The sequence below is a fragment of the Eleutherodactylus coqui genome, unplaced genomic scaffold, assembly GCF_035609145.1.
Source record: "Eleutherodactylus coqui strain aEleCoq1 unplaced genomic scaffold, aEleCoq1.hap1 HAP1_SCAFFOLD_43, whole genome shotgun sequence".
NCBI classification, from domain to species: domain Eukaryota; kingdom Metazoa; phylum Chordata; class Amphibia; order Anura; family Eleutherodactylidae; genus Eleutherodactylus; species Eleutherodactylus coqui.
The window spans coordinates 732,340-741,208 of record NW_027102323.1 but is presented as its reverse complement, the minus strand read 5'-3'; positions in this window follow the sequence as shown (position 1 = coordinate 741,208).

Genomic DNA, 8,869 nt, shown 5'->3' with positions numbered 1-8,869 from the left:
CAGCAATGCTTACATGAGAAATCTGCAACCGTGGTGGTGTGCACGGAGTAGTGACAGGAGCTGTACCAGCATCTTGAAAGACTGAAGGGGGGCTAGGAACTATTAGATCCAGGGGAGAAAGCTGTGAAAGGAGAGCCGCAGGTTATATTACTTCCCTCTCCGGTGCCTTTTGAAAAGTCAAACAGTTTTGTAGTTTATAGTTTTTATAGCTGTTCCCTGGTTACCAGATAACATCCATTTAATAGGGCTAATGCCACGGGAAGTTAGGTGACTGCTGTGGTGTCGCTGCTCATTCTATCGGCGTTGGTACTCTCATTCTGAACACCGTGATGCCAGCAATTCGGGAACGCGGATGAAGAGCAGGGTAGTGTGATAGAAGTGCAGCGCTCCCATTGATTTCAATGGTAGTGAAGCCTCCCCTGCACGCTGATGACAATGTCCTGCTGCACTGACATCCACAGAATAGATCATCAGTTGAAAGAAGGCCAGAATACCCCTTTAATCAAGAATTAAGATACAGAGGTTGGGCTGCCTAGCATTCTATCCAGGTGCTGGGAATAGGATCAATGCTATCCTGTGTACTTGGGAAAACCTTTCTTAGGCCTCATGCAGATTTTTTATGCGGATTTCCGCAGCGGATGCACTGCGAGTCATTAAATTGATTTTTTTATTGCTTGCAGGAGATCGCGGATTGCGTTTTTTTCCCCACGCAGATGCCCTTCGGATCATCCGTGTGGAACAAATCCGCAGCCCCACCTCCCAGCCTTTCCGCCACCTCCCGAATAGATTATAACCTTTAAATCTGCAAATGTATTTGTGGATGCACTGCGGATCGTAAGCTCCCATAGAGATGAATGGAGCCACATCCGCGGTAAAATGGAGCATGCTGCGATTTTATTATCCCCAAATCAAATTGAAAATCCGCTGATGTTAAATGAAGTGCAGATGCCCAATGCTTCCCTATGGGCGGCTTGATTTGCAGATCTCACACACAGATGCCACGCGTAGATTCAGCAAATCAAATCCACCCGTGGACATTGGGCCTTAGGTTTAAAAATAAAAATTGAATCTACTTGCTGTTGATGGGATCAGAGCTGTTCTGGCAATGTATACACGGCTCTGTCAGAGCTGGGTTATTACAGACTATTGCAGGATATTTCTCTGTCAATGACCTGCATGTTTCATTTGCATTTCCTGTCTTTATCCAAAAAATCTTTTTTTTTTTCTTCTAGTTTTATGTTCGTTAATCTTGTCCAATGTATGATGAAATAGTATTTTAATTTATTTCAGTTTCTCACTTTTTGAGATGTTTGCTTTCAGTGATTTAAAGCATTTATGTTTACATCTAGATCTACACCTGATCATGTCCAAGCGTTGTCCAGCTTTGGTACAACCCATGAAGTTTGACATGTTCAAGGCAAGTTTTTCAGCCATTGCAATGTAACAAATTTCCACACTCACTGATGGCAAGCAGAGATCTGCAAAGCTATTTTACTATTGTACATTCATGAGTATTGGAGAGATACTTGCAGAGGCATGATTCTGGGTGGGGAGACCTCTGAGCGCCTGCCCGCCAGGTGATTTAGTCAAATGAACCATAATCCAGCCATCGCTTCAGATCGTCCGACCCTCTGAACGCTACCCATGGTTGCCATGTCTTGTAGTATGCTTCCCAAGTTTTGGGGTCATCGGCTCCCAGTTCATCAAATCTCATGAGGGTGTGGAGTTCCTCCACCCACACGCCCCTAGTGGGAACGGTTGAAGAGCGCCAGAACCTTAGGATAAGTCTTCTCACCGCTAGTATGAAATGTTTTAGAAGGCATAATTTGGCGGCTCTCATGCTGTCCGGGAACAGCGAGAGCAGGGCTAATTTCGGTGTCATAATCACTCTTGAGTGGTTGATGTGATTATATAGGGTTGTCACTAGAGATGAGCGAGCACCAAAATGCTCGGGTGCTCGTTGCTCGAGTGGAACTTTCCGCGATGCTCGAGGGTTCGTTTCGAGTAATGAACCCCATTGAAGTCAATGGGCGACTCGAGCATTTTTGTATATCGCTGATGCTCTCTAAGGTTTTCATTGGTGAAAATCTGCAAAACCCAAGAAAGTGCTGGAAACGACACAGAAACGGAGCAGAGGCGTCACGGAGGACGGTGGTACGATCGGCTGCGTACTCCCTCACCATCTTCTTACAGTGCTCCCTCCGACTCAGCCTGGACTTGGGAGGTGTGAGACAGTCTTGCTGGGGAGCCATAAAGCTGGCAAAGGCCTTGGAGAGTGTTCCCCTGCCTGCGCTGAACATGCTGCCTGATCTCCGCGCCTCCCCTTCTACGTGGCCCTCGGAACTGCACCTTCTGCCACTAGCGCTGTCAGATGGGAAGTTTACCATCAGTTTGTCCACCAGGGCCCTGTGGTATTGCATCACTCTCAAACCCCTTTCCTCTTCGGGAATGAGAGTGGAAAGGTTCTCCTTATACTGTGGGTCAAGCAGTGTGTACACCCAGTAATCCGTAGTGGCCAGAATGCGTCTAACACGAGGGTCACGAGAAAGGCATGCTAACATAAAGTCAGCCATGTATGCCAGGGTACCTGGATGCAACATATGGCTGTCCTCACTAGGACGATCACTTTGAGTATCCTCCTCCGGCCATGCACGCTGAATGGAAGAGAGGCAAGCTGCATGGGCACCCTCTGCAGTGGGCCCAGCTGTCTCTTCCTCCTCAGGCTCCTCCCCCTCCTCCTCCTCTTCCACGCGCTGAGATATAGACATGAGGGTGCTCTGACTATCCAGCGACATACTGTCTTCCCCAGCCTCCGTTTCTGCCCGCAAAGCATCAGCCTTTATGCTTTGCAGGGAACTTCTCAACAGGCATAGCAGGAGAATGGTGACGCTAATGATTTGATTACAGCATCGCCGCTCACCATCAGGGTGGACTCCTCAAAGTTTCCAAGGACCTGGCAGATATCTGCCATCCAGGCCCACTCCTCTAAAGAATTGAGGAGGCTGACTCCCACTACGCCGCCCATGTTGGAGTTGGTATTCCACTATAGCTCTACGCTGCTCATAGAGCCTGGCCAACATGTGGAGCGTAGAGTTCCACCGTGTGAGCACGTCGCACAGCAGTCGGTGCACTGGCAGATTAAACTGATGTTGCAGGGTCCGCAGGGTGGCAGCATCCGTGTTGGACTTGCGGAAACGTGCGCTGACCCGGCGCACCTTTCCGAGCAGGTCTGAAAAGTGTGGGTAGCTTTTCAGAAAGCGCTGAACCACCAAATTAAAGACGTGGGCCAGGGATGGCACGTGCGTGAGGCTGCCAAGCTGCAGAGCCGCCACCAGGTTACGGCCGTTGTCACACACGACCATGCCCAGTTGGAGGCTCAGCAGTGAAAGCCAGCGGTCGGTCTGCTCTGTCAGACCCTGCAGCAGTTCGTGGGCCGTGGGCCTCTTCTCTCCTAAGCTGAGTAGTTTCAGCACGGCCTGCTGACGCTTGCCCACCGCTGTGCTGCCACGCCGCGCGACACCGACTGCTGGCGACGTGCTGCTGCTGACACATCTTGATTGCGAGACAGAGGTTGCATAGGAGGAGGAGGAGGAGGGTGGTTTAGTGGAGGAAGCCTACACCGCCGCAGATACCAGCACCGAGCTGGGGCCCGCAATTCTGGGGGTGGGTAGGAAGTGAGCGGTCCCAGCCTCCACTAAATTCACCCAATGTGCCGTCAGGGAGATATAGTGGCCCTGCCCGCCTGTGCTTGTCCACGTGTCCGTTGTTAAGTGGACCTTGGCAGTAACCGCGTTGGTGACGTTGTCGTGCAGGGCTGGGACGGCACATCGGGAAAAGTAGTGGCGACTGGGAACCGAGTAGCGCAGGGCTGCCGCCGCCATCATGTTTTTGAAAGCCTCCGTTTCCACAAGCCTATACAGCAGCATCTCCAGGCTGATCAATTTGGCTATGTGCACGTTTAACGCTGGAGCGTGCGGGTGCGTGGCGGCGTACTTGCGCTTGCGCTCAAACAGTTGCGCTAGCGACGGCTGCACGGAGCGCTGAGAGACATTGCTGGATGGGGCCGAGGACAGCAGAGGTGAGGGTGTGGGTGCAGGCCGGGAGACGGTAGTGCCTGTGTCCTGAGAGGGGGGTTGGATCTCAGTGGCAGGTCGGGGCACAGGGGGAGAGGCAGTGGTGCAAACCGGAGGCGGTGAGCGGCCTTCGTCCCACCTTGTGGGGTGCTTGGCCATCATATGCCTGCGCATGCTAGTGGTGGTGGCTCCCCGGCTGATCTTATCGCGACAAACCTTGCATACCACAGTTCGTCGGTCGTCTGCACTCTCAGTGAAAAACTGCCACACTTTTGAAACAGTTGGTGGATTATTCGGTCTGGCCCTGCCTCTACCCTTGGCCACCGCACTGCCTCTTCCAACCTGCCCTGCTGCTGCACTTGCCTCCCCCTCTGAAGACCTGTCCTCAGTAGGCTTAGCAAACCAGGTGGGGTCAGTCACCTCATCGTCCAGCTGCTCTTCCTCCGAATCCTCTGTGCGCTCCTCCCTCGGACTTACTGCCCTTACTACTACCTCACTGATAGACAACTGTGTCTCATCATCATCGTCCTCCTCACCCACTGAAAGCTCTTGAGACAGTTGCCGGAAGTCCCCAGTCTCCTCACCCGGACCCCGGGAACTTTCCAAAGTTGGGCATTGGTCATGAGAAACTCCTCAGGTGTTAGAGGATCCATTTTTTCGCACTCAAGGCCGGGACCCGAGAACAGTTCCTGGGAGCCTGCTCTTCTGAATGTGTCATTTGCTGGGAGGGAGGAGGCTGGGAGAAGGGAGGAGCAGCAGCGAGAGCATTCAGGCGTAGAAGACTGGGTGGTGACGGTGGATAGTTTGCTGGATGCACTTTCTGCCATCCACGACAGGACCTGCTCACGCTGCTCAGTTTCTAATAAAGGTCTACCGCGTGGACCCATTAATTGTGAGATGAATCTGGGGACCCCAGAAACTTGCCTCTCTCCTAATCCCGCAGCAGTCGGCTGCGATACGCCTGAACCAAGAGCTCGGCCTGTGCCCACACCCTGACTTGGGCCTCCGCGTCTTCGCGCGCGTCCACGTCCTCTAGGCCTACCCCTACCCCTCAGCATGGTGTATTACGAGTAGAGCAGAAACAGAACGCTGTAATTAATTGTGCCGCTTATTGGCCTGTGGTTGGAGGCTGACTTCGCTTACGGAACGCACAACAGAGCCAGGAAACAATTATGCGCAAGCCTGTAGTGAGACCTAGGTGCGTATGACTGAGCTACTGGAATTCACAGGGCAGAACCAGTCAAGTGGCAAAAGGCTAGTGGTAGGCCTTAAGTATTTTGCTTCAATTTTTTAAAATGGTGAGGTGAAAAACCAGACAGACACCGTATGCAGCGTATATATGTATACTCTTTCCCTCTGGCGGGATGACGGCGATCATGTAACGGACACAGCAGAGCCAGGAAACAATTATGCGCAAGCCTGCTTTAACGCTTAGCTGGGTAATAATGAGCGACTACTACCCCCAGCAGACACGCAGTAAACTGAAGACGGTCACAGGCAGCCCAAATATAGTATTTTTTTCCAATTTTTGGGAAAAAGCCCACTGCCTATATAGCCTGTATATGGATTTCCCTGTTGGAGGATGACTGTGGGTATTGAAAGCACAGTGCAGCCAGAAAGAATTATGCGCAAGGCTGGGTATTAATGAGCGACTACTACCCCCAGCAGACACGCAGTAAACTGTAGACGGTCACAGGCTTAGCTGGGTAATAATGAGCGACTACTACCCCCAGCACACACGCAGTAAACTGAAGACGGTCACAGGCAGCCCAAATATAGTATTTTTTTCCAATTTTTGGGAAAAAGCCCACTGCCTATATAGCCTGTATATGGATTTCCCTGTTGGAGGATGACTGTGGTTATTGAAAGCACAGTGCAGCCAGAAAACATTATGCGCAAGGCTGCAGTAACACCTAGCTGGGTAATAGTGAGTGACTACTACCCCCAGCAGACACGCAGTAAACTGAACACGGTCACAGGCAGCCCAAAGATTTTTTTTTTCCAATTTTTTTGAAAAAGCCCACTGCCTATATAGCCAGTATATCTCTTTCCCTGTACCACTGTCCCTGCCTCACCAGTACTGCCCCTATACTCAGTAAAATGACTGCAGACTGAGGACGCTATGGTCTGCACGCCCGATATACAAAAAAAAAAAATGTGCAAAACTGCTAAAAGCAGCCTCAACAGTACTGCACACGGTCAGATGTGGCCCTAAGAAGGACCGTTGGGGTTTTTGAAGACGAAGATAACAGCCTAACACTCTCCCTATAGCAGCTACAGCAGGACGGCACTTTCCCTAATGTCTCTCAGCGTGCATCTGTGGCGAGCCGCGGCCGGCCCCAGTTTATATACTCGGGTGTCACCTGATCTCCCCAGCCACTCACTGCAGGGGGGTGAGATAGGGCTGGAACTTCACAGGAGGAAGTTCTAATGCCTTCCCTGTGTTTCTATTGGCCAGAAAAGGGCGCAAACTTTTCTGGGAAGAAAATGGAAGTGACTCGAACACCGCGTGGTCCTCGTCTCGAGTAACGAGCATCTCGAGTACCCTAATACTCGAATGAGCATCAAGCTCGGATGAGTACGCTCGCTCATCTCTAGTTGTCACCCCTTCCCATAGGTCCGCTACTGGCCGGCAGTCCCACCAAATGTGGGTCATTGTACCTCGGCTCCCACTGCATTTCCAGCACGCAGGGAAGAACTGGTGAAAGATCCTCTGTAGGTGGTCCGGGGTCCTATACCACCTTGAGACTATCTTATAGTTGAGGTCTTGTATTTTGCCAGCTGTGGATAGTGCCCAGATTTTACACTAGTCCTCCCCCGTAATGTTTTCTCCCAACTCCCGTTCCCAGGCCTCCCTATAATTCAGAGTCTCATCCTCCGTCTCCCGATCCAGCAACATTTTATATAACGTGGAGATCATATGCCTCTGATTTAGACTTGACAAACAGAGTTGCTCATACTCAGTCAGGGGTGCCGTCAGATTTTCTTTCGGGATCAGCGTGCTCACAAACCCTCTCAGCTGAAGATATTGCAACCAGAATCCTGGCTGCGGTGGAGACTGGTTTAAGATCTCCATCATGGGTTTCAGTCCCGTTTGCGTCACTACGTCCCTCAATCTAGGGATTGGGTCCGCAGGAATAGCCAGAAGGCCCTTCTGATTTGTAGTAGCTTCAAAGAGGGGATTTGCTAAGAGCAGAGTTAGGGGGCCTGGGGCTGTAACCAGCCTATATTGAGGGACGAAACTCGCCCATGCCTTAAATAGTTGGAGGCTGAAGGGGGAGATTTGGGTATAGACTTGATCCATTTTGGCAGAATCCAGGGAGCTCTGTATAGGCCATCTGTTTCGCCTGTGTGGTCTATATCCACCCATAGCTTTGAGTTTCTGCTTTTTGAGGATGTCAAGTACGCAGTTTGCTATGTTAGCTTTTTGGTAGAGGGAGAAGTCCGGTAGGCCCAGGCCCCCCTTCTCTTTTCTCCTCTTTAGCAATGAGTATCTCAGGCGCGGTTTGCATCCTTTCCAAACAAAGTTGGAGATTAGAGATCGGATTTTTTTCAGGTATGTTCTTGGGAGCCCAATGGGAATAGTTTGACAAAGATACAGGAAACGGGGCAGTACATCCATTTTAATTACCTTGGGGTAGAGCGTTCCAGAGGATGGGTGCTGCTCTGGTGAAGTCCTGTAGGCGAGCATGTGAGGTTCGTACTACAGGGGTGTTTAGTCTGAGTGTGTTAGCCGATCGGAGTGAGCAGGCTGGGTGGTGTACTGACAGAAGAGAGGCGATGTATGCTGGTGCAGCGCCATGCAGAGCTTTGTGAGTGAGGTAGAGGAGTTTAAATTTAGTTCTGCAGTGGATGGGCAGCCAATGCAGCGACTGGCATAATGCAGAGGCGTCTGAGTAATGACTGGATAGAGAAATGGGCCTAGCTGCTGCATTTAGTATGGATTGGAGTGGAGCAAGTCATAAATGACACAATACATTTTTTCAGCGGTCGGTACGATTACAACTGTAACAAAAACATAATTTTTTAGATTTTTCCACTTTTGCACAATAGACACTCTTTTCTTTTGGAAATTATAATTATTTTTCAATCGTTCCATTGTCGCAGCTATGTGAGGTATTGTTGTTTTGCGTCACGAGCAGTAGCTTTTATTTTTCCCATTTTAGGGTACATATAGCTTTTTGGATCGCTTTTATTGCGTCTTTTTGAAGGTAAAATGAATAAATAAGCCTTTAAAGGGGTTGTCCCGCGGCAGCAAGTGGGTCTATACACTTCTGTATGGCCATAATAATGCACTTTGTAATGTACATTGTGCATTAATTATGAGCCATACAGAAGTTATAAAAAGTTTTTCACTTACCTGCTCCGTTGCTAGCGTCCTCGTTTCCATGGAGCCGTCTAATTTTCGCCGTCTAATGGCCAAATTAGACGCGCTTGCGCAGTCCGGGTCTTCTCTTCTCAATGGGGCTCCGTGTAGCTCCGCCCTGTCACGTGCCGATTCCAGCCAATCAGGAGGCTGGAATCGGCAATGGACCGCACAGAAGAGCTGCGGTCCACGGAGGAAGAAGATCCCGGCGGCCATCTTCAACCGGTAAGTATAGAAGTCACCGGAGCGCGGGGATTCAGGTAAGCGCTGTGCTGTTGTTTTTTTAAGTCCCTGCATCGGGGTTGTCTCGCGCCAAACGGGGGGGGGGGGGGGGTTGAAAAAAAAAAACCCGTTTCGGCGCGGGACAACCCCTTTAATCTTTTTTTCTTATTTTCAACAGTTTTTGCTGCACAGGATTACTGTGCTCAAA